Source organism: Corvus cornix, chromosome 1 (genome assembly GCF_000738735.6).
Source record: "Corvus cornix cornix isolate S_Up_H32 chromosome 1, ASM73873v5, whole genome shotgun sequence".
In the NCBI taxonomy this organism is placed as follows: domain Eukaryota; kingdom Metazoa; phylum Chordata; class Aves; order Passeriformes; family Corvidae; genus Corvus; species Corvus cornix.
The window spans coordinates 1,162,032-1,185,541 of NC_046332.1; the positions used below are offsets into that span (position 1 = coordinate 1,162,032).

A 23,510-nucleotide genomic window follows, 5' to 3' on the forward strand; every position below is an offset into this window, starting at 1 on the left:
CTTGTCCTGTCACTCCAGGCCCTTGTAAAGAGTCTCTTTCCGTCTTTCTTGTAGGTTCCCTTCAGGTCCTGGAAGGTCACGATGAGGTCACCCCAAAGCTTTTCTTTTCCAGGCTGAACAATCCCAATTCTCTCTGCCTTTCCTCGAAGCAGAGGAGCTCCATCCCTCTGATCAACTTGGTGCCTTGTCTGGAACTGCTCCAACAGCTCAGCAGCAGCAGCGTGCTCCGTTCAAGCACTCTGTGGCTGAGGTGAGGATATGGGAAACATCCTCCCCTTTCCCTCCACCTTTCCACAGCGCCTTCCCGCAGTGTGCTCCACATTCCTGCCCTGACAAAAGCCGTGCTGGAAGCAGGGGCCTTTCTCTCAGATGTATAATTCAGCCTCTCTTCCCAGTGTGCCAGCCTTGTTTGTGTTGATGAATGAATGTTCCCTGTGTACAGCCTGCAGATTACCCTGCTCCTGGAGTACAGTCCTGCTCAGTGTACCTGGTTCTGATTAAGTGCATTTGAATTTGGGAGTGTGCTTAATGAGCTACACCTTTCACAGATTCTTTTGTTAATTCAGAAAAGCTGCCTGCTCTGATTTATGGCGCCAAAAGGGGTAAACTGCCATTAAAAGCATTAATTAGTCTTGGTTGACTGCACAAAGAATAGAGTTGGTGTGAGCCAGTTTTTGATTTAGCCCTTTGATTTTTGCCTAAGCTTGTTAGAGGGTATGTATCTCTGGCTGTCTCATGGTGGATTGTATAATTGGAATTTTGTGTGAAATTCTTGGGCTGAAGGAGCAAGAGCCAATTACAACCAATAAAGTTGTAAAGCACTTGGGCAGAACTTTGCAGATATTTCAGTACAGAAATGTTCCTTTTTAACATGTGGATGTGATAACTTGGGATTGTCAGATTGGCAGGAACGATATCCCGAGGGTTAGTTGTGAGCCCTGGGCACCCTTGGTAAACCTCAGGAAGGAAAATATTCTCAGGAGCCTTGGATTTGCCCATTGTGCAATGCTTCAGCTGCATGTAAATCCCAGAATCCTACAATGGCTGGGGCTGGAAGGGACACCTAAGGTCATCTAGTCCAACCTCCCTGCTCAAGCAGGATCCCCAAGAGCAGGTAACTCAGGATTGTGTCCTTCATCCTTGGGATTTTGGGTTTTGACTATCCCCAGGGAAGGAGATTCCACACCCTCTCTGGGCAGCCTGTTCCAGTGCATGGTCACCTCACAGTAAAGTTCTTCCTCTTCTTCAGGTGGAATTTCTTTCATTCCAGTTTCTTCCCCTTGCCTCTCATCCTGTTGTGCCACCCAGCAGAGCCAGGTGGTAGCACTGGTGGTTTTTTTCTTTTCCTCTGCATCTTTATCCATTTTCTACAGGCTCATGGGAAAAATAAACCAGAAACCCCTAACCCCTGGAACACTGTCTGTGTTGTATCCTTGGAAATCCTACATTATAACATTGATGAGTGTATTTCAGTGTATGGTAGTTCCTGTACTTCCCAATTCTGGCCATCAATTCTCCACACAAAAGTTTGAAAATTAGTTGAAATGCAAATCATAGCCTAAGCTTTCTTTCCAATACACTTTCCATAATTATGCTTGACTGCAAAAAAACAATTCCATTGCTATAGTTTTGGTAATTGCCTCTGGTCTGCTTGAGAATTAAGATTTCCCTCTGTCTGTGTAAGGTTTCCTTCTCTCTCAGATATTATCACATTAACTGCTCCATAAAAAGAAGGTTGGATTGGGTTTCCATCCCAACTTGTCCTTAAGGAGCCAACAGTTGCATTCTCCAGCTCTGCCTTCATTTCCTGGCAGAACCAGAAGGTTCCTTCTGCCTTCCTTCTTCCGGCATGCCTGGAGGGGTGATGGTGGTACCAGAGGACTTCGGAGTATTGAACCGGAAATACCCTCTGGATATTCAGGGAAATGGGAACTGCCTTTAAAGCACATGTTTGGCAAAAATTGGTTACTAACAGCAGCACAGATCTGAAATGACAAATATCTTTAGAGGCATGGAGGTGCCTAAGACCTGTATTCCCTCCTGCCTTCCCTGAACACATCCAGGTCCTTGGGTCAGTGAGTTTCCAGCGTCTGCTGTGTTTGGCAGATGGATTTTTGGGTAAGAGTGAAAGCCTTTGAGCTTCTGTTTAGTTTTTCACTCTCAAGCACATCCTTGGAGAGAAGTCCATAGTGTTGGAAGCACTGGAACAGCCAGGAAAGCGTGAGCCCCCCGTCTCTTCACAGCCACAGCCTGGGCTTGGTTATTCCCAGCTCCCACAAATGTTCCTGGCTTTGAATCTCCATTATTTGTTTTCCTTTCCCATTGAAGGAAGTGGTTCTTTCCAGTGTGAGAAGCATTAAATTGACTTAAATGCTTTGTTTGCCAAAGTAGCTCTTTGAAGTGGATCTTTCAAGTTTCTTATGTGATCTGGGATTCGATGAGACACATTTTAACCCAGCAATCTCACAGTGAGGAAGGAAGGGAGCGAGGGATGCAGGGAGAAAGGGAGGATGGGAGGAAGGAGAAGGAACCTTCTAGTTCTGCCAGTTTTGATCCTAACTCGCACGGTTTTCAAGATTCCCTTTTAACACTTGACTTGTGCTGGAGCATCCAGACGTTACGGGATCATCCGTGGGATCAGCAGGATCTCTCTGGTCAGCTTTCCCAAGCATGTCTCCAGCATTAAGTCTCAAACTGGAAAGGAAATCCCCTCGGGAGGCTTGACCTACTCTTCAAATTACTTTCTTCTGCTCTTTGGAGCCTGTGGGTTTTATCCGGATGGTTTTTACCTCCTCGTCAAGGCAGCTCGTTTAATTGCTGTGACTGCCAGGCAGAAACCTCACTCTCGCTCTTACAGACCTCCTTTTCTTCAGCTCCTTCATAATAAAGTGATTTCTGGAACAGGGTCAGGCCTTTAGCCCAAAGTGTCTTCTGGTTTCATATCAAACAAGGGACGGCACAGCCAGATTGCTTCCCTAATCCCTCTTCCCAAAGACAAAGGTGTCAGCACTGTCTAGACGTTGGTGTTCCATGTGCTCATTCAAGGCTGAGGGTTCCCTCTCTCTCCTTTTCATCCCACATAATTGTCCTCAAAGCCTCCTAATCTGCCGTCGCTCAGTGGGTGAAATCCCCCATACACTTGGGGATGGATGTGTCCAATTTGGGAGTTGGTGGTCTGTGCCCCTTTGGAGCAGAGTCAATGAAACAGGATGCGTGAGTTCTTACTGCTGTACACACCAAGCATTTAAAATCTCTCTTTTTTTCCCATTTTGATGCTGTATCCAGTCAGGAGATATTACACAGCAGCTGTTGTTAAGCTTTTTTACTTCTTTTATGGTTCCTGGACCATATGGTTGAAGGACTCCCTTTCCCTGGGTCCACGTTGTGCAGCTTTTCCATGGGGGAATGGATCCTTACAAGCTACAGATTTGGAGTAGGAAAAGGAAATTTAGCTGGTTTCCCGGTCCTTCGAAATTTTCCTTCTACTGATGGCAGGTTTAGACCTCTTCTTTCTTTGGAAGTGTTCTGCTGGGAAGTTTAGCTAATGGGAGATCATTAGGATCATGTTTAGCATTGGATGTGGTCTGATTGTGTAATGGAGAGGAGGTTAGGTACAAAAAATTTGGGAAAACTGAAGACAAATTTATAGCAGAGCAAAATCACAAATTCTCTCTGCCCAAAGTTCTCTCTCATTTTGGAGTTGGGCTCCTTACACACATTTATTGTCCATTTTTTGTATTAAAGTGTGAAAATAATGTTCTCTGCCTCAACCAAAACGGTCAATGGATCCTCTCACAGGTGTAAAATGCTTTTCCCAGTTTGTCAACATCCATGAGGAATTCCTGTCAGATCCATGAAGCAGCTGGCCATGCTCAGCCCCACACTGAGCCCCGTGGCTGGCATGGATCTGCAAATAGGTGAGATGCTGCTCAGAGCCACATCCACATGGCTTTTAAATCCCTCCGGGGATGGGGACTCTACCCCTGCCCTGGGCAGCTGTGCCAGGACTGGACAACACTTTTGGGGAAGAAATTTTCCCTGGGAGCAGAGCCCGACCCCCCCGGCTGCCCCCTCCTGTCAGGGAGTTGTGCAGAGCCACAAGGTCCCCCCTGAGCCTCCTTTGCTCCAGGCTGAGCCCCTTTCCCAGCTCCCTCAGCTGCTCCTGGGGCTCCAGCCCCTTCCCAGCTCTGTTCCCTTCCCTGGACATGCTCCAGCCCCTCAGTGTCCTTCTTTTTGGGAAGGCCCCCAGGACTGGAGGTATCCCAGCAGTGCCAGCACAGGTCACTGCCTGTTGGACACTGTGGCTGATGATTCCTTGGCACTTCAGCGTGCTCCTCATGCCTGTCTGTCAGTCTTTGTGGCTGTCACAGCTGGGAACAAGGAGAATGGTTGTGTTTTGTGTGTTCTATACAGTTGAGTGTGTCATTTCAAGTTAAAAATAAGACATCTTAATGTCAAGATTGCAAGGTCAAAAAGCAGAACAGGGCTGGAAGTCAGTAACTGCACTTTCAGTTTGTTCTATATTTATGTGAGGCCTTATCAGCAGGATTTCTGTCCAGGATTCTCTCCCTAAAAAGTCATTCATCCATGAAAGGTGTCTTGGTTCGAGGGCTATGGCAATTGGGGGATAATTAATTACTTATAATGTCAGCCACCTAAAAGTGAAGCTCCTTGTTTCTTCTCTAGGCTCTCCTCGGAGTTCAGCCTGGTCCAGGGGAAGGTGTCCCTGCTCATGGAAGGGGATGGGAGTGAGATGGGCTTTAAGGCCCCTTTCAACCCGAACCACTCTGGCATTCTATGGAAACAAGCGGCACTCTACATTCGTGGCGCTGCTGTTGCCTTGTCTTTGGGTAGGTCTGGTTTGAAAGGTGTTTCTTCAGCAAAAGTGCCTGGAAAAGAGCTGATTATTCATCGGAAGTTAACAGTAAAGCTTTGCTGTTGTTCCCAGGTACTGCTCGAGGATTATCTTTGTCAGTTCATTAAAGGCTTGGATAGGGATTTACAAGCTGATAGCTTTGGTTCCTCTGGTGGACTCGGGCTGGACCCCTAAATATTTTGTATTAAATATTGAAATAACGTGGGATTTCGGAGTGAGGAGCCAATTCTCTTGTTGGTTTACAAAGGATTACAGGCAGAGAGTTTGCAGACTGGGAACAGTAATTGAGTGTAACTGTGCTGTATGGGAAGACCATGGCAGCTTATTCACCGTTATTCCTCCCCTCCATTTATCCTCTTCTTGGGGTGGAACGATGACCCCGGAATGTCACCAGCGCACCCTTAGGCTCCCTTCCTCCAGCTGCCAGAGTGCAGGAATGGCAAATTCCCATCCCCACGGTGCTCGTGGCCTCCCAGAGCATCTCACTGCAGTTCAGTTGTGAATCATTGCTTTATTTGTCACGTGCAGCTCCAGCGGGCCGGGCTGGAGAGCCTTCAGTCGGAATTTGCGGCGCTCTGCCAAGGCGCTGCATTGTTGTCGGAGCCCCCGCGCTGATAAAACACATCCTGACTGCACATTATTGCATCCATGGCATTGCTTTCCTGCATGGGAGCTAATTAATAAGCCTAGGAATTTGTTGGCTTTAGCCCTGGGGGTTACAGAGTGGGTGTGGGTGTTCCAAACTGTTAATCCATAGATTTTACTGTTTGAAAACTTCATTTTCCTGAGGGTTATTTGGCACTGCAAGTGCATCAGCAGGATCTCTGTAGTGCAATGAGAGTATCTTCCACACAAGAGGAAATGTGTGTATTCTTTTCCTTCAAACAAAAAGACAACTTGCTTTAAGAGGAAAAAAATTTCTTTTCGCGACCTTAAAATAATTCATTGAGGGGAAAAAAAGCGCTTTTTGTTTTATGAAGGTTTTGTGTCTGTAGGATCCCAGCTGAATGCCATGTAGGAATTGACTGGTGCAAATGTTGCTTTAAAAGAAAAATCAGAATTGCTTGGACATGGGAGGTTATCAGTCAAATATTGCTTAGAGAAATTGTTGTGGTGTGCTGCCTTTAGCACCTCACCGAGGCATGGGGATGGGCAATAATGTGAGCAGAGTGGGCAATGTAAGATCATCACTTTTCTCCTGATAATTTAACTAAATCAGTTTATAATAGGAATATCTGTTGGTGAAATGAGAGGAGAAAATTATCCTTACACGTACGTTGTCCTTGTTCTCATCCCCCTGCTCCAGAGCGTGCTGCCAGCACAAGGAGAGAGCATTGCGGGATTCCCTGTGGCTCTGCCTTCCACTGTGTGTATTTTTATAGAGTTCCTCCTCTTTCCTGCTCCTTTGATTCTGCTTTTTCCTCAGAAAGCCACACACAGAGCTGAACCTTCAGTTCTTGTCACCATTGTCATCTTTTGTGCCATTTTCTTTATCCTTTTCCAGTCCCACCTGCGAAAGAGGTGTGGTTTAAAAAAAGAAAACCCAAATGCCAGGTTTATGATCCGGTTTTTGTATTGCTCTGCTGTGGCTCACAAATGAGGGTTGGCCTCAGAATGGACACAGATGGATTTTACTGACTCTTAAATGTTTTTGCAGGCTGATGAATTTAAAGCAGAGGGAATTAAAAGGTAAAGGTGCATCTGGGAAAGGGTATCTCACATCTGCTCCATGGCGCCCAGCAATGGCACAAGAGGAACGGGCAGGAACTGATGCCCAGGAAGTTCCACCTGGACATGAGGCAGAACTTCTTCCCTGGGCAGTGACCACACATGGAGCAAATCACTCAGAGAGGTGTGGAGTCTCCTCCCTGGGGATATTCCAGAACCCTCTGGACACAATCCTGTGCCCTGTGCTCTGGGATGGCCCTGCTGGAGCAGGGAGCTGGGACCAGACGAGCCATTGCAGTCCCTTCCAGCCTGACCCATCCTGGAGTTCTGTCATCTGGAAAATTCCAGAGCTGAGCTGCAAGCGATTTTTTTAAGAACCAAACCAGTTTCAAATGCTGCTCTTCCCTCAGATTTTTTTTTCCAGTGGTGCCACCTGATCAAAGTAACACACCAAACCTCCTCACCTTTGGATTTTAGAGAATCCCAGGATGATCCAGTCCTACCCCCTGCCATGGACAGGGACAACTTCCACTAGCCCAGGGTGCTCCAAGCCCCGTCCAACCTGGCCTTGGACGCTGCCAGGGATCCAGGAGCAGCCACAGCTGCTCTGGGCACCCTGTGCCAGGGCCTCTCCAGCCTCACAGGGAACAATTCCTTCCCAATATCCCATCTCTGCCTGCCCTCTGTCAGTGGAAGCCATTCCCTGTGTCCTGTCCCTCCATCCCTCCTCCCAAGTCCCTCTCCAGCTCTCCTGGAGCCCCTTTAGGCCCTGGAATTTAACTCAGAAATGCTGTTCATTTTGAAAAAAATAATTAAGTGCAGTGTTTAATGCATTTTTTTAATCATTTGGCCGTTTGGTTTTCATTGCATGGATACAAAAATTACAGCATTCAATCAAGCATTCCAGAAGCCCCATCACAAGTGATTTTTGGATAGCCAAAAAATTGCTTCTAGGGGATCTTTCTAAAACGTCAGCCACTGCAATAGGAGCAGGATTTATTATTTTATTCAGCACACACACGTTACCTTGCATCTCTCAGCAGATGATTTCCCTCTCTGCACTCCTCTCAGGTCTCTCTGAATCTCCCAACTTAATTATGACTATTATGAATAATTTAATCCCCACAAACATTGCTTTGTCTCTTCTGTCTCTTTCACAGTTTCAGCTGCTGGTCCCTGTAAAGGCTCTGGGAGCACCTTGCTGTCACCCTTTTGGGAGCCTGAAAATCCCATGTTTAATACCAGGCTGTTTCCTATTGCTTAGCTGCTCCCTAATCCGTAACATTCCCTTTTCCTATTGTCCTGTAGCTTTAATTTTTTAACAGTGTCTCACTGGGGCTTTTTAAAGTAGCTTTTTGAGGTGGTTTATTCCCCGGTTCTGGACTCTTTAGCCGCAATTGAAGGATTTGGGTTGAGTTATTTTGCTTCCCATGCTGTGTCTGTTTATCTGAGTGCGGGCACTGCAGCATTCCAGCCACTTTGCTTCATGGGAAAGGAGACATTGGCTAATTCCATGATAATCCTTAGGACACTTGTTAAAGATAAGGGCAAATCTTCTGCTGTTACGTGGTAAGCGATTTGAATGCGATAAAGATTTTCAAGCACATCACGGACAGGACATTCCTGACTTTTTAAGCAAACAGTATTTGGTTTTATTGACTTCCATATAGATTTGGTTTCTCTCTCCTCATTGAATTCTCTGGAAAGTCCCAATCTTTCCACACTTGTATGGGAATAAACATGGAACACATCCATATTTGCTATTTGTACTTTCTAGCTTGTTTAAGGTATTCTGTAGTTTTGTTTAAGCTCTCCTTGGTTTGGATTTTGACTCATTTGTTTCCCATTATTTTGTTTTCCAGTGAGCATCCTCCTCCCTGCTCTCCTGTTCTCCCACTGGAGGTTCTCTCACATTCCTCAAGCAGACCACAGGCAGAGTCTGTTGCCTTTAATTTTCCCACCTTTGGACTTTTCTTACATGAAATGATCCATATTTTAAATCCTCCAGTGAACAGATGCAGATTTCCATGTCACCCTACTCATTTTAGAGAACATTGGCTTTTCCCCTGTCCCAAATAGGATTTTATTCTTGGCAGGGAAGAGCTGAAGTGCTGTTTGCAGAATTTCCGGATGACTGACGGCATGCTCAGCCCTCAGAGTCCTCATGGTAAACACAGCTCTTGCTATTGCAAAAATACATCAGAAATCCCGAAATAAAGCAGGGGATGTACAGTATTCCCAAGATGGGAACACCATGTGTGGCTTTTGCTGGCAGTTTATTTGATGCTGGGATGTAGGAGAAATGATATCTTTCAGATTCATTTCAGGGAGAGCCAGAGCTTCTTTTTTTTCCTTTTCCTGCTCATCCGGAAACACTTAGGAATGAGCAATTCCACCTATTTGTCTTGTTGATGGCTGTTTTCTCCTGGTGTAAGGAAATACTTTCCACTTGTATTAGACCATTATCTCACACGGATGTGGAGCAGATTTCCATTTGCTGCTCTTGGCTGGGAAGGAAATCGTGAGAGAAACCTGCAGGAAGCTGGGGAAAGAAAAAGAGAATCTGAAGTTCCTTAAGCAACTGAACTGAGTGTTCTGACTTAGCCTTAAAATTCCTCATTTTTGGAGTTACTGTGGTGAGGATACCTAAGGAAAGTGCCACTGATGGGGGTGAGGGCTGCTGTATTAACAACTTTATTTGGGGCTGGCAAAGCCTCTTGGTGCCAGTTGGATGCTGAACCTCAGGATGCTGGGATGTCTTTTGTAACCCTACCGGTGCTAAATCCTTCTCCCAGAATAACTCCCAGCTCTTTCACCTGTGCCTCAGGAAACCTTTGAAAAGGGAGTTGTCAGGTCAGATTGTCTTTCTCTAATAACTAGAAATCCCCTGGAATTTCTTGGTAAATACCCTGTAGGACATGCTCCTAGTATAAGGACCCAGCAATCTCTGGCCTTGGAATAGCTCAAAAGCCATAAGTAAATATGTTCTTGGAATTACATTTTAAAATTGGTTTTCATCTTTAACTCGTTTTGAAGTTAAAAGCTAATTATGAATATTAAATTCAGGTTAAAGAATCCAATTTTCTTCTAGTTCTGCATTAAATGAGCTGCTAGAACTCACTTGGCAGTGACAGGTTGGGAAGGAACATTCTCTGAGGTGGCATCGCTAAACTGCAGACTCTAGCCTAAAACTGTACTTTAAACATTAATTTGCATAGAATGCAGGTCCTGTCTTTCAGAAAAAAATATCAATTACCTCTCCCCCAGCTGGCCCTGTCTGTGATGAGACTGCAGTGGAAAAGCAGGATTCATGCTTTGGAAAAAAGGGTGTTTGCCAGATTCTCATCTGAATTGTAAAGAGCAGCTTTGGCTTTGAAATCAGCAGTGAGTTCACGGTGCCCTTCTATGGCTGAGTGAATGAAGGATGGATTTGGGCCCTGTTGTCTGTTTTTCTGGTGGTTTGTGTGACGTGGGCAACTGCTGAACATAAAATCCAGTGGAAAATTCCCCCATGTGTTTTGTGTTTCTGGAAGTTCAGGTTGTGCTGGTTGATTTAGAAGGGGACTTTGAAACACGTGTTGGCAGCAGTTAAACAGGACGGTGTTTACTGGTCATCCCAGCTGGTCTCATCCCAGGAAACATCAACTGTTTATGCTGCTCAAACCACTGGAACACTTCTGGAATAGCGGGGCTCTTACAGCTGTCCCAAAGTGGCATCTCAGTGAAGCACAAAGAAACTTTGCCCTGTCCAGGGTGCCTTGGATATAACAGAAATCCGAGGGATCAGGCAGAGTGAATTCCAACAAAGCCATGACAGCCACGAGCCCTTTCTCAGATTGTAGCTGATTTCTGGGCCAGGGAACGAGTTCTAAGTGGTGCAGTTGGCTGATTTAGTATGTTTTGGTCTTGTTTTACTGCTCTGAACCAAGAACACTTTGAAGAGAATAAGAATTAATTGTAGCACCATTGGATTGATTGTACACTGGAGTTCCTGCCCTCAGAGTTGCTAAAAATTTGTCTGGATTAGCCCAGGAGCAGTGCAACAGGCCAGTGGCATCCCTGTGGTCCCAAAGGCATTTTAGCAGAGGATTAGTTCTCCGTATGTGGAAAAGCTTTGGGATTTTGAATAAAAAGTGAAAAGGAAATAGACACACTCAGCATATGAATACTTTACCCAATGTGCATCTTTTCTGCAATCACTAAATACCTTGAAAAGATCCCTTCCCACCCAAATCTGTGGATGATTCTGTGGCCCTGATAATGAGGAATGGTCAACTCTGCTGTTAATTACAAAATCCAATGGAAGCTGAATTGGTGCAATCTGATTCACCATCCTAGACTCTGCTGCCTGAAAAGTTTCATCCCTTTATTCCAGTTCTCCTGAAGGCAGTTATTCTGGAGTCATTTAGTGGTGACATGACCTGGCTTGTCTCAAAACGACACTTTGCAAGAAGTCCTAATGGCAGTGAGAAGCCATTCCCCTTGTCCTGTCCCTCCATGCCTTGTCCCCAGTCCCTCTCCAGCTCTCCTGGAGCCCCTTTAGGCCCTGCAAGGGGCTCTGAGGTTTCCGTGGAGCCTTGTCTTCTCCAGGTGAGCACCCCCAGCTCTCCCAGCCTGGCTCCAGAGCAGAGGGGCTCCAGCCCTGGGAGCGTCTCTGTAGCCTCTTCCTATCATTTAGGAATAGCCAAATTTCTGTATTTTACAAAGCAGATCTCTGTAATTTCTTTTGAGTTTTGCTTTAAGTTTACGGATATTTTTAATGTGGTTCCAATGCTGTGAACAAGAACTTTTTACTTGCTAACCTGTGAATTTTCAGTGATCATTGAGAGAGGTGTGAAAAGCAAAGTAAATCACACTTATACTAAAAGAGGGTGGATTCTGACCAGATACTGGGAAGAAATTCTTCCCTGTGAGGCTGGGCAGGCCCTGGCACAGGGTGCCCAGAGCAGCTGTGGCTGCCCCTGGATCCCTGGCAGTGTCCAAGGCCAGGTTGGACAGGGCTTGGAGCAACCTGGGCTAGTGGAAGTTGTCCCTGCCCATGGCAGGGGGTGGCACTGGCTGATCCTTCTCATCCCTCCCATCCCTCCCACTCCAAACCAGTCTGGGATTCTATAGCTCTCCTTGTCCTCTTACTGAGTCCAGGCCTGGAAATGTCTTTGTAGCATCTCTGGGTGAAATACTTGCTCTTGGCATGGTACTGCTGATCCAGCCAGCCAAAAGTTACAGAAGACTGGAGCTGGAAAAATGATCCCTTGTTCTGCAAGTCTAGGGATCCATAATGATTCATCTCCAGGCTGTTAGCAGCCGAGAGAGCAGAGCAAGCCCTGACAGTTGCTGACGGTGAGAGTGGGGGAGCTGCCAAGGCGCCGGCAGTGGCATTCCCTGGATTCCCTGGCTGGAAGGCTTTCCTCAGCCTCCCTGCTGAAGAGAGGAATAAGTTTTTAGATGCCCGAAGGGCCTGCTCAGTGCATCTCTCCCATCTTCCTCTCAACTAGACCTGGGACTTCATGTATAATGTCACCTTCGGGTGTGCAGCTTCCAGTTAAACCAGTGCTTGTGCTTCACAGAGATCCATATTCCTGATTTATTGCATAGGTTTCCCCAGCAAAGGTTTCAGGAGATAGTTCAGGAATCTGGACAAGTTTAATTCTATGGAGCAGCTTTGGATTAACCTGAAACCTCTGGTAGTTGATGTCTTTGTGTTGACTGGTGATGGCTCTGTCAGGAGATTACACAGACCCATATGAAGTCTCCAGCTTATGTCAGGAATATGTAGGATATGTGGGATATGGACCAGCAGATCACCTCATTAACCCAATCACCCCAAAATCCTGGTCAGGAGGGAGCCAAACCCACCCCAGCTGCAGCACAACTTCCAGCCCTCTCCTGGGAAGTGGGATGTGGGCACAGCCATCAGGTTACACCAACTAGAGCAGGGTAAGATGTGTAATTGCCCCAAGGCTGATGCTGAGAAAGAAGTGATGTGCAGCCATGGTTAACAGCCACTTAATTGAGTGATTTGCCCAGGTTGTGTAGGATACCAAGCAGGGTGTGTGGAGAGCATCCAGCGAAGGGGCTTAGCAGGAAATGATCTGAGGTTGTGGGCAGAAGCTGCTGGAGCAGCTGTGAGCTTCTTTTTTTGGGAATGTTGAGAGTTCCCAAACCTTTCCAGGGCTGCACATACTCCCTGTTCTCATCACCCCTGGGAAAGTAAACCCCGGAGTTCCTGCTGGTCATCTAAAGCCCTACTTTGTTTTTTGAGCAAACACTGCACAGCCTTTAAAAGCCCAACAGAACAGGATGCTTTTTCTTTCCTGATGAAAGCAAGTGTTAAATACTGGATTACAAGATGGGAAATGGAGTTGTATTTTTATGTGGCTCTTTTGTAATTCCAGGATTATGTTTAACAAAGATCCTCTTCAGCTACACCAGTATTTCATTCCCTTTGGACGCTGGTGACCCCAGGGCTTTCCCTACCACGTTAAACTCTCTGAGATGGAGTTTTTCACTCTGTATTCAAGATGGAATTTCCTTTTGCTGCTTCTTAGTATTTCGTTAACCTATTTTAGGAATGATTCCTCTGGATTTATACCAAATATAGCTGCCATGACTCAGCCTCTGTTCCTGGTTTTGGATTCAGAGATGCACTTGCCGCTTCTGCGTTCCCTCCGCCTCTGTAATTTCCCCCTCTAAGTTTCTAATCTGGTCCCCCTGCATTCCTCAAGGAGCTTTCTTCAGTTTACATGGCTTTCTTATTGATCCCAGGATTTTCAAGATTGTCACAGTATTTTATAAATTGGCAGCAGAAGAAGAATTCAGCACAGGGGATAGGACAAAGGGGGACAGTTTTAAACTGAAGGCGGGTGAATTTAGATTAGAAATTGAGAAGGAATTTCTGTCTGTGAGGGTGGGGAGGCCCTGGCACAGATTGCTCAGAGAAGCTGTGGCTGTCCCATCCCTGGAAGTGTTCCAGGCCAGGTTGGACATGGTTTGGAGCACCCTGGGCTAATGGAAGGTGTCCCTGCCCATGGCAGGGGGTGGCACTGGATGAGCTTTAAATCCCTTCCAGTCCAAAGTCTGGGATTCCCTAACGCACCCTATCCGGTTGGCTGTTAGACTGTCACAAAGCCCTCAGCTGGCATTTCAATGTACACGTGACAGATCTGGAACTGCACTGTTCTTCTGGGTGCTCTGGAGCTCTAGGGAGATCCTGCTTTTCCACATAGCCCCTGTGGAGCAAAGCTCCTCGGGAGTTTCCTGCCCAGCACGGACTGTCCTCTGCTGGGGCCGTGCTGAGGGCCGTGGCCTGGCTGGAGTCAGTAACTCACGGCACGCATTGTCCAAGAGCCACGGGCTGAGACAGGCTGCACACAGCAGGATGCACAAGGCTGGAGAGACGCGGGAAGCTTGTCAGTGATGCCAGCTCCGAATTCCAGGGTGTTTCAGTGGCTGATGAGGATTTTTTTGAGTGCCCTCTTAATTGCTGGTAATTGGCAGCACAGCCTGAGCAGTTCTGTCTCATGTTCAGTTCTCTGTTTTCCTGCTCTGATGTCTGCAGAAGATTTTCAGGATCAGATGGCAACAGTGAATTGCAAATCAGGAGGATTAGCATTTGTATCAAACATACTCCAGCAGAAGGAGATTACAAGTCTTGGGTCAGCAAGAGCTGAGGAGTGTAACTATGGAGCTGGTGCTGTGGTGGGGATGGGAATTCTGCTCCGTTCCTTCTACAAGGCTGCTGTGACAAATCATAGAATCATGGAATATTCTGAGCTGGAAAGAACCCACAAGGACACAGACACCCCAACAATCCCACCCTGTGCATCAGAGCACTGTCCAAATGCTCCTGGAGCTCTGGCAGCCTTGAGGACGTGCCCATTCCCTGGGGAGCCTGTTCAGTTCTCCATCTGGGTGAAGAACCTTTCCCTAGTAATAATATTTTGCTTCTGCCAAGATGTTGTGTTCTCCTGTGAAAATGCAGAATAAAATCCTTCCAAAATGTCATTCCTGTCCTTCAGTATCAGACCTCCCTTTCTCTTTTCAGCCAGTGACAGGTATTTTACATCAGATGAAAGACCAGAGAGGTGCAGGCACATGTTTCATGTTTTTAGAGCTGCTTTCAGTGTTGGCTGGGCTGAACAAAGGAGGGATGTGAGAGCATCAATGGCAGCTTCACCTCAGCTCATCCACACCGAGGTGGAAATACCTGCAGGCTTGTGTTCATTTAAAAACTGAGAGTGGGAGCAGGGGGAAACCTGGGCTTCCTCTGCCAAAGGCTTAACCACCCACAGAACACACACATGAACTGGTGCCTGTGGCAAACAGGCTGCCTGAGGGGGAAATTAGAAGTGCCACCCTAAAATGCTTTGTAATTACATTTCCATAGCCCTCAGCCACACTGGGAGGACAAATCTGACACTGTTGTGCTGATACCGAAATCTGGGCACAGCTGGGTTTTAATTTCCAGAGAAAATGGAGAGGTGTGAAGTGCATCTTCCTCTCCTTGTTTTGTGTATCTTCCATCTTCCTTTGGAATTGCACTAGGGGTGTTTTGCACATTGAGGGATGCTGGTGGGATAGCACAGCCCCAGTAATGCAGGGGCACCTGTGCCCTGGGAAATTTCTATAGAAATACTTAATGGACTGTCATTCACTGTGCTCTGATTCTCAATACAGGCACCATTCTGTTTAAATTTGTGTAGGTAAAGAAATGAAAATATAAAATATATATTGCAAATGTGATTAAATGCATATTATTAATTGAAAAGGAATAACCAGATTATTTTATAGTTTTTGAAAGAAGTCAGTTTGGGAAAAAATGTAGAGAAAGGGGGGACCTTGGGGAAGTGTCTTGCTGTGTAACATTTGTTCTTTCTGAAGTGTGTATTCCCAGGCTCTCCAGATCGTAGAGGTCGTGGCTACTCTCACAATTTGCCCTCCTTTTCTGTCCCTCAACGACATTTTTTTCGCTCCTGTTGCCTGGCAATTCCTGTGAAGGTTGCCCAGGCCCTGCTCTGTGCTTTCCCTGTGTCCCTTGTGCCGATCACATTGTCCAGCATCTTAGGACTGCACTTCCAGAGGATGCACATCCAGCCTGGTTTCTGTCTTACCCACAGCGTGTGCTGCCTACTGGGCTGCTTATTATATACTTCATTCCTTCTAGATCCCCTGTTAGTTCTTCCTTGCTGTTGGAATCATCTCTTAAAGCTGAATTAATCATTGAACAGAAACCAGGAACTCAGTTTCTGTTGTTTATTAAGGAAATAAAAAACATGCCACCAGTATTTCACAAAACATCTTCTGGGAATACTGAGTTTATTTTCCAAGCATGGAAAAAAAACTTGTGAATTCATTAAAAAGTAGAGCAAATCTTACCAAAATTAGTCCCCTACCAGACTGGAGGTTTTATCACAGTTATTATCAATTTGGGCATTGTCAGAGGACAGAGAAATCTGGAGAAAGGAAATCTGTCTCTTGAGTCGGTGATATGCACCTGTTGTATGATTGATAGGGTTCATTTAAGATGAAAATTGAATTGTTAGGGAGAAATGATGGCAGAAAAAAGCCTTATTATGTACAGAGATGAGGCTTATCAGCATGAAAAGAAATGTGTCACAAATTGGTTGCAAATCAAAGGCCTGTTTTTTTTTCTTCTTTTTCAAAAAGGCACAAATAAGGGTGTGCACTGTAAATCATGGAATTGCTGTGTAATGTGTGCTGGGATCTTTTGTGCAATATAAAGAGGCTTTTTCTCTGTGGAGTTTATAATATGAAGCGGTGAGGCTACAGACAGCTCTGTGTGCTTAAAGCAGGTGGGTTTATTCTGGCTACACCTGAGTGTGTTGTAAAATCAACACTGAATTCTAAGAATAATTAAATTATCAGTCATAGGTACAATCATGGAATTGTTAAAGTTGGAAACAGCCTCCAAGAACATTGAGTCCAAATGTTCCCCTGGCACTGAACCAAGAGAGCTGGAGAGGGACTTGGGACAAGGGATGGAGGGACAGGACACAGGGAATGGCTTCCCACTGCCAGAGGGCAGGGATGAATGGGGTATTGGGAAGGAATTGTTCCCTGTGAGGGTGGGAGGCCCTGGCACAGGGTGCCCAGAGCAGCTGTGGCTGCCCCTGGATCCCTGGCAGTGTCCAAGGCCACGCTGGACATTGGGGCTTGGAGCAGCCTGGGACAGTGGAAGGTGTCCCTGCCTGTGGCAGGGGGTGGAACTGGATGGTTTCAAGGTTCCTCCCAGCCCAAACCATTCCATGATTTTGTGATTGTTTAACCTACACACGGATGCTGAAGCCCTGGTTGTTCAAGTGGCTCCTTGGCTCCTTGACCTTGCAGCCAGGAGGAATCGAATTGAGATGAGTACAAATGTTCACATGGGAATGCAAATACTTGCTTGGCTGCTTCAGACTAAGCTTTTCTTTTTAAACATTTCCGAGAGACTCCCAGGACTTTTAAAACTGTTTTTATGCTGTCAGCATTCACTGTTATTGTAAGGAAGGAAGGAATGGCTGCTCTCCAATTTCTGCTGTGCCATTCATTCCCCAAACCAGTCTTATCCCCCTGATGGAAAACAGGGAAGCAAAGCCGGGTTTTCCAGCCATCATAGGTTAGGGATTTAGCAGTTCTTTTTTTCCTGATATAAACTGCAAGCTGTAAGCTCCTTCAAACTTCTCTTCCCATTCTTTAGTTTGGGAAGGAATGTCCAGAAATCTGTGAAAAGTGTTAATTGTTGACTTGCTGTGGCCTTTCAGCCCTTTCCTTTGTATTGCTGCAAAAGCAGTCCTGGTTTTGGCCTCCTGGGCTGGGTGTATTCACTGGAAAGCTGAACGAGTGTGTAGGTGAATAAAAGCACTGCAAAATCCTCTGTAATGGCAGGCTGGAAAATTCTTGGCTTTAACAGTGGTTATGAAATGAATATGCTAATTGAGTGCATATTGCATGTGTTAGAGAATCATGCCATACATGCCCTGATTATTGGCTCCTGTCTCTAACAAAGTGCCTGCCACTAACCTCTGGTAATTCCTGTACGGAATGTTCGACTTGTGTTTGAGGCCTTGGACAGCTTTAGAGATATCCATAGCCTTTGTTTAAAGATTTCTGTCATGGTCATCTGTGCAAGCTTTCTTTCTGTTGTGCTGGTTATGTGTTGTTTTACTGCTTATTTCTGCAGGATTAGGCCCAGAGTCTATGAACAAAATGCCAAGTAGGACAGAATTCCAATAGGATGTGAGTTGGAGAAATACTAGAGCAGTAGGGCATAGGTGCAGAATCATGGAATCCCAGACTGGTTTGGGTTGGAAGGGATCTTAAAGCTCATCCAGTGCCACCCCTGCCATGAGCAGGACACCTTCCAGTGGCGCAGGTTGCTCCGAGCCCCCTCCAGCCTGGCCTGGAAGGATGTAAGCATTCCTGGCAGGGAGAAGGATGCTGAAAGATGGCTCTTTTGCCCAGGAGCACTGCACAGGTTGGTCATGGAGACCCTTGGATTTGGGATGTGGTGACCAGGCAGTGATCCCCACCAGCACTGCTTAACCTTCAGGAAAATGGTGCCAAGCTGTTGTGGGCACCGAGCTGTAAAACACCTGATCTCCCACTCCACTTCAGTCTTTGAGAGCTGGAAGTGATGAAGTGAGTCTTTAACATCTAAACCAACTATTTAATTTCATATTTTCAGTTTGAGCAATCTTTATTTTGAAGGCTTGCATTAATAGTTGCAACACCAGTGCCTTTGGGTGCACATCCCTATTTCTTTTTTAAGCCTGTGCTATCCCATATTTCCTTAGGAAGTTAAACCCCTGCCTGAGCTCTGCCTGTGATTGTTGTGAATTTCTTAATTTCTTAATTTGAGTTCTGTTTATTCATCACTTGGCAGCTTTCCCCCAAAAAGTCAGCAACTTCTTTTGCTTATTTTTCAAGTGGTACCGAGTTGCCCCATATATTTTCTGGATTTTGGTGGTCCTTAATAGCACGGGGCACATCAAGCCCAGCATAAATCTGGAGTCTGTTTTTCTCCTTCCATGCAGCTTGGTTTCCAAATGGAGTGAGGGAATGCCAGCGTCTGCCTGTCCTATGGATGGGAAAGACTTTCAGGCTCCTGGGCTCGTTAACACAGTGCCTCTTGCCAACACGAAATTACAAAAAGACGATGATAAACAAACTTCTTGCCAAAGCTCCCTTTCTGCTGACAGATTTAGCCTGGGCCCTCCTTCATCTTCCCTGGTACTGCTTTGTTTCGGAACAAAGATTCCAAAATATTTAAGGAAGAAGGGACTATTAGGGAGGATTGATCCCCTCCGTTTGCACTGTTCATCTTCCTGTTTCCCAGTCTCTAAACCCCATCTGCGTCCATCCGTCAACGTGAGCAAAGGAAGAGAAGAGGACAGGGAGAGATTTGCTGTGCTGCCTGATGGGAAAGTGGGGCTGGAGCTGCTCCTCAACCCTGCCTTGGGTTTCCAGTCTTGACCGGAGAAGAAATCCCAGAAGTGACCAGAAAACAGAACCTGGGAGAAGATTGTTAGAGAACAATGAGGAACAGCCATGGCTGGAAGTGACAAATTACAGCCAAAACCTGCAGCACAGTGGATTTGACCAAATAAAGCCCAGGGAAGCCAGACCCATCTGGCATTAAAAGGACATCTCTGCCCTCATCTGATTTTAATTCCAGGAATCTTGTATTGCTGATGTGCCGACTTTGTATGGTGTGATCGACTCCCAGACAAATTTAGATCTTTATCCTGCTGCAATCTGTGGGAAGGAGTGATGTTTTCAATATTTGGCTGCAAAGGGATTCTCCCATTTTGGGGGGAGTAATTATAAAAATGGAGGGAGAGTATTTAGTGGTAGTGGTTGGAAATTTTGGAGCAAAACATAAATTAAAGCTTGTTTGAGGATAATGTGATGGAAAATATGTATTACACCTGAATCTTGGTCCTGCCAGTATGGTCTGGTTTACCTTAGAGTCATGGAATCGTTTAGGTTGGAAAAGTCCTCTGAGACCACTGAGTCCAGCTGTGAACCCAGCACTGCCAAGGCCACCACTGACCCGTGTTCCCTGAGCACTTCCAGGGATGGTTATTCCACCTATTCCAGTGCTTCCTGGGAGCTCACCCTTGAGCCCATTCCTCTTCTGCATCTTCTCTGCATCTGTAAAACAAAGCCAAAGAGGTGATCAATTATTTCATATTTTTAAAGAGCTTGGAAGAGGGGAAGAATATATTTATTAGTGTCATAAATTGTCTTTTTATGGATATTACTTTTGTATCTGGTTTTTCTGTCTGACTCCTACAGTGCAGCTTCTCTTAGGAGGAGCAATGGTTGACTGGGAGAAAGGTCTAAAGCAGCTCAAGAAGGCTCAGATAAGAAAGAAAACTAAGAATATTTTGTTTGGTTTTTTGTAGGGATTGGGTGATGTTGTGGGATAGATGTTTATAATCCAGGCTTTTCCTGATGGCCAACCCAAATCTCCCAAAGCAGTGCTTGTAGAAAGAGAGGAACAGAGAGAAGTGTCTTCAAGCTGCGTATTCCAAGAAGCCTTTTCAGCAGAACATAATGAAGTAGGATAGGGAGGATAAAAGAATGGAGATCATCAGCTGGAGGAGGCTGTGGCTCAGTTGGAGAGCACCGAGTACAAGAGTACAGCAGGGTTCATCTCCAGTGGGGAAGTCAGCAAGGCCTCAAGTTAGAGAAATTAATAGGAATATATCAAGGAAGTCGTTTGAGAACTGCTGAGAATGGTTTGGGACACACTGGGGCAGATATGTTAGATCTTTTAAAAAATACATGTATTTATTGGTTACCTGCTGGTGAAACCCATCAGACTTGCAGATAAAAAGCTGGGAATTTGCAGCACAGAATTCATCTGCATTAAGACACTTTCGTCTCTGGAAACAAGTTAATATAACCCCAGCTGTGCCAGAATCTTTTGGTTTTTCTCATTCTGAAATTTCTGTTGAGGGAACTGGTTCAAGGCCAGATTGAGCAGAGCTTGGAAGAACGTGGTCTGGTGGAAGGTGTCTCTGCCCATGGCAGGGGGTTGGAAGTGCATGAGCTTTACGGTCCCTCCCAACCCAAACCAGTCTGTGAGTCTATGATTCAATCACTTCTCATTTATTTAGGCTCGAAGGGGTGTTTGGGTAAGCTTTGCCTAATTCAAATAGGCAAACACAATGTCCAGATATTTTGTCACCCACGTTCAGGTTCACCTGTGCAACAAGTGACCCCATCTTCCTAGTCCTTTCCAGGGAGGACAGAGATTTCCTTTACTATATTGCAGTATGGAGTCTAGCCTATTAAATTGAATTAATAACTGAATTATCATTTTTTGATCCTCTGGCTTTTAAGCAGATTGTAAACTTCAGCAAACGAAAGGTTGAGATTTTTCTTGCCTCAGCATTTATGTTTTGGGCAGTGTGAGGTCAGCAAATTCCAAAGTCAAGGGCTGCTTTGTGCTTATAAATCATCCATTTCGTTTTTCATACAACGAAGACAAAAGGGCTTGTTGCTGTTAGAGATGTCAGGCTTTTCTCAGTTGGAAGTGTGCGGGTTTATTCAATTCTTTATCTCAGAGGAGGCAGTAGGTCATGCAAATGTGGCTCCTTAGGGTTTTGTCTCCCAGGACACTCTCCTGTGTCTCCTCAGTGAAGAGCTGAGTGCTCCTGTCCTGGTTTGGAGGTGGATCTGATGGAAGATGCTGTAGGACTGTAGGTTTTCAGGATCAGCTTTGTTTTCCCTTTGCTGGTTTTTGAGATGAGGAAGGTGAAGTGCTGTAGAGAAATCCCTCACTCCAAGGCATTTCCATGGGGTTTAGTTCTTTCCCTCCACTGGGGAGGTTGACATCAGCTGGCAGAGCTGGGGGTGTTCACCTGGAGAAGAGAAGGCAACCTGGGATAGTGGACGGTGTCCCTGCCCATGGCAGGGGTTGGAGCTGGATGATTTTTAAGGTCCTTCCCACTCAAACCAGTCTGGGTTTCCATGTGTCAGCCTGATGTGTTCACCTTCTATAAAAACCTGTTACATTTCTGTAACAGGTTCAATATTTTGTTTCACGTGAGAGATGCTCAATCAACTCTTAGTTAAGGTGTTGCTGAAAAGAGAATAAATGAAAGAAGAAGCTGCCTGCTACGGAAACAAATCTCCAAGCTTGTGTGTGCTGTCCCAGACTTTTTTGGGGAAAGGTGGGATATATCCCTGTAACTTGCCTACATTAACCTTTAGCAGATGAATTGGAAGGTAATTTAATTATTGTTTGGCGGATCCCAAGTGAGGGTCAAACTTCAAATGACTTAAGTGAAAAATTGTCAGAAAATTAGTGGAATTTGCATGGAGTGTAAGGTCAGGAGTCCTTTTCATGTTCAAGGAGACTTTGGCTGAATATTATTAGCATGCAATTTGTATAAAATTCATTTAAAGAGGTGATGTGCAGATCAAGGAAGAAACGTATCTCTTTTCTTTGTTCACCCTCTCTCATGTTGTTTCTGTGCTACCTGATGTGAAATAAATGCCTTTTGGCACAGAGGAAATACCACCCTCTTTCCAGAGTGTAAGGAATGGGTCTCTCAAAAGCAATTGCATCCCAGTGCCACAAAAAACAAGGCAAAGGGAGTTTAAAGGGCAAATCACCCTGACACAAGGAGTGACTTGAAAGAAAAGGGAAAAATGTCTGTCGTTCAGAACAGCTCCCATTTCCATTGTTTACTCTTTTCTTGTCAAGTTCAGAGCTACTATTTAATTTCTGGAGAGCCTGGAAGACTCACCTGTCCATGTCACTGTTTTAAAAGCCCTGTAAAATATATTTATTTCTCTGTTTGTTAAGATTTCATTCCTTTATTCTGAAAAGGTACTGATAATAACTTTGTTACCTTCCTGGATTTTCCATGCCTGCTTTGTTCTTTTAGATTTTATGTTTGGTCAGAGGTTAGATTTTATGATCTTGGAAGTCTTTTCCAACCATAATGATGGGGGTTGCAAACCCCTCTATGGGGATGGGGGGATCTGGGCATGGTGTTTCCCAAAGCACACAATAAACCAGTGACGGAGGAAAACAACAGGATGAGATGTTCCCAGTGTCCTGTGTCTGTAGGACTTTGGAGACGTGGCGATTCCTGATTCCCAGGGGTTGGGGACGCACTGATTGAATCACAGAATCATTCAGGTTGGAGAAGCCCTCCAAGGTCGTGAAATCCAACCATTCCCCAGCACTGCCAAGGCCACACTGCTCCATGTCCCCAAGTGCCACATCCACGTGGCTTTTAAATCCCTCCAGGGATGGGGACTCCCCCCCTGCCCAGGGCAGCCTGTTCCAATGCCTGACCACGCTTTCAGTGAAGACATTTCCCCAATAGCCAACCCAAACGTTCCGTGCTGCAGCTGGACGCCGTTTCCTGTTGTCCCCTTGCTTGGCAGGATCGGGAGAGCGCAATTCCAGAGCATGAATCCCAACTCTGCTCTGAGTGAAAACCATCCCAGAGTAGCACTGCAACCACTTCACAGCACACCAAGTTCAAGCTCAGCATTCCCAGCACAGACACTTCCATTCCCTGCTGCCTGGAAAATCCCCGGCACAGGCGTGTTTTCCTGGGCGCGTTGTCCCGGTGCCGGTGCAGTGACAGCGCCGTTCCTGACCTCTCTTGTGGCTCTGTTTGCCCTTCACGTGGAGCAGTTCCCTCATGTGACTGGAGTGTGTCCTGCACTTTCACAGGAAGGATAAAATAGATGAAAACGTAACCAGGTTACGGCCACCAAGTATCCCGAGACTGTTTGCTAGGAGCTTATTCCCATGGCATTCCTGCTGGAATTACTCCTTGCTGGAGTCTCTCGGAGCAACTGAGCGTCGCTGTCTCAGAGATTAGGAAGCACTGGAAGCTCCTGCAATAGAGCAACACTGGTGTTTGTCTGTTTATAATTAATTTTTAGTACTCTTTTTGTTGGGTATTCATGGCCACAAGCAAACACTGCA

The 23,510-nt window shown here is 45.8% G+C and overlaps 1 protein-coding gene across 5 annotated transcripts in view; it reads left to right on the forward strand.

The window, feature by feature from the left end:
* Positions 1 to 23,510, forward strand: part of FAM168A (family with sequence similarity 168 member A) — a 132,502-nt gene that overhangs the window by 42,078 nt on the left and 66,914 nt on the right. The window contains exon 1 of one of the 5 annotated variants that reach the window (XM_010413309.4): positions 149 to 250. The exons of the other annotated variants lie outside the window; for them this stretch is intronic. The gene's annotated coding sequence lies outside the window, so the exon portion shown is untranslated. Of the gene's footprint in view, positions 1 to 148; positions 251 to 23,510 lie in introns of those variants that run through there. 5 annotated transcript variants of the gene reach the window in all.